The sequence below is a fragment of the Melampsora larici-populina genome, assembly GCF_000204055.1.
Source record: "Melampsora larici-populina 98AG31 unplaced genomic scaffold MELLAscaffold_16, whole genome shotgun sequence".
Classification (NCBI taxonomy): domain Eukaryota; kingdom Fungi; phylum Basidiomycota; class Pucciniomycetes; order Pucciniales; family Melampsoraceae; genus Melampsora; species Melampsora laricis-populina.
Window position 1 is genome coordinate 579713 of NW_006768780.1, and position 2764 is coordinate 582476.

Consider the following 2764-nt stretch of genomic DNA (forward strand, 5'->3'; position numbering starts at 1 on the left):
TTAACCGGGGTCGTCGCATTCCACCGGAATAAGAATGGCACCCATCTGGGAATTTCTTTAATGTGGGCAGTGTTTCAGATTGTAGAAATCATTTATGTCTTTCAATCTTTCACTTGTTTTGAGTGCGTTCATTTGAAATATAAGAATGAGTAGCACAATTGGGCGGCGGGCGCCGCGCTGACATTTTTTGTCACAACCTGAAGAACAACTGTGGGGTGTCTCTATAGATATTTTGAGGATTTGGTGCGCTCCCAGGTGCACCTGAACTTTGACACATCTCATTTGTGCATTTTGTGACACACCCTGAATGACTGCATGGTGAACATTGTGTAAATTATAGTATATCCTGCCCTAAGCCTAACCCCTAAGCCTAAGCCTAACCCCTAACTCCTAACCCTAACAGTTCCTGACCAGTTTTCCTTCTTCAGTCTCATCAGCAATTTGAGGTTTTCATATGTCTTCATCATTTTTCCTGGTGTGACAAAATTAAAAATTGCCAATCAATGATGCAAAATGATAGTCATTTTGTGTTTCATAGCTATCTTGCAATGGTTTTCTCATTATTGCAATACCATAGCATCACCTCTCAAGCTCCTATTTTCACTACATATTGTTATGACCTTACTTGTATAAGGCTTACCTGTTGTATGCTTATACTGTACCATCTAGACTTCTTGTGATGCGTAGAGCAGGGACTCTTTTCCTTACTTAGCAATCTAACTACAATACCTGAAGGCCCTTTCTATCTCTTGCATCTTGTCCCATCAAGCCAAGTCCTATCATATTGCTAAGTCTTAGAAACACTCAGGATCCAAGAGAAGAAAGAAAACGAAGAAAGAAGAAATTTAAAGTTGCAAAGTTTAAAGACAAGAAGAAGAAAAAAAAAAAAGAAAGAAACACGAAGAATAAGAAGATTTAAAGCTTAAAAGAAAGAAAAAGAAGGTTTCAAAAAAGAAAACAGTAGATCAAAGTTAATTAAAGTAGTGACAAGTTCAGATTCGAGATCTCCCCGCATCATACAGCGAGCCTGCATCAAACTTTGAATCGATACACAAACCTTATTCCCTCGAATCCCCTCGATTAACCACCCAACACGCCGGAATTCGGTTTACCCGTTAGTCCTAGTAGTTCAGGACCTAGTGAAAGGTTTGAAGACGTAGAAGATACTATAATGGAGGTTAATGTAGCTGAATTGATGAAAAGAATGGACGAGATGAATGTGAAATTAGAAGAAGAAAGCAGGTTAAGACAAGAAGCAGAAAGAAGATGGTTTGAGTTGAAAGAAAGTGTTGAAAAGAATAATTCCAATGCACCATTACAACCTACAACCGCTCCAACTCCAAACCCGAATCAACTACAATCCCAAGTCAAACCTCCCAAAATCGCGACACCCAACAAGTTTGATGGAGCAAAAGGCCAAAAGGCCGAAGTATTTGTGAACCAGATAAGCTTATATATGCAGATGAATGCCTCAAGTTTCATAAATGAGCAAGCTCAAGTTGCTTTTGCATTATCTTACATGGATGGGAAGGCTAGTCTATGGGGTCAATCTTTAACTGATCAACTTCTGGACTCGGAAAGAATGCGACTGGTAACTTGGAAGAAGTTCATAGAATCCTTCAAAGCCACATTCTTTGATACAGAAAGAATCACCAAGGCCGAGAGAGAGATACGAGCGTTACGTCAAACTCGATCGGTTACCGATTACTGGATAAAGTTCTCCGAGTTGTCTCTAATTGTTAAATGGCCCGATACTGTACTCATCTCTCAATTCAAGCAGGGGTTAAAAGGAGAAATTAGGGTTCATATGGTTAGAGATGTTTTTGAGGAAGTAGAGGAGATGGCTAAATTAGCAATCAAGATCGATAATGAAGTTAACGAACGTAACTCAGAATTGACTCACCAGACTCAAACCTCTGCATCGATTCCTATAACATCATCGACTTCTCTTGACCCCGATGCGATGGACTGCTCAGCTTATAGGTTGAACATCACGAGTGAGGAGTATAAGCGAAGAGGTGCAATTGGAGCTTGTTATCATTGTGGTAAAGTTGATCATTACATTGGAGATTGTCCTGATAAAAGAAGACAAAGTAATAGGGGAGGTTGGCGAGGAAGAGGTAGAGGAGGATTTAGATCAAAGTTTGCTGAGGTTGATAGTGTAAAGGATGAGTTGAAGAGTGAAGGAAGGTCTGAAGAATCAAAAAATGGAGATGCTCGGGAGTGAAGGTTGTGCCTCCCCCGAGCGGTAATGATTTATCATCAGAAAATAGTATAATTAATGCACTTGAAATAAAAGATACAAGAATTATTGAAAGCATTACCATTTTCGATGTTAAAAGTGCCACAACCATAAACGCGAGAGCCCTGATCGACAGCGGAGCTACTCATGAAGCTATCAGTAAGACCTTCGTAGTAAAAAATCAACTTCAAACCGAGCCTTTAACCCAAGTCAGAAGTGTTACGGGCTTCAGTGGACATGAATCCAAAATCACGCACACTGGTGACTTTCATGTGAACTCCTGTGATACACCACCAACTACCTTTATTGTAACCGACCTAAGAGACAAGTATGACATTATTTTAGGCATGCCATGGATCAAGAAGAACTATCAATTGATTGATTGCAAGAACAGCAAATTCAAGAATGAAGAACTTACCATTGCGGCTGCCGATGCAGTGTCGTTGAAACCGAAACAAGCCTCGAGGAGTCCTGAGGAACTGCCAAAGAGGCACGCTAGGAATTTCAACGAGGGGGTGGAGT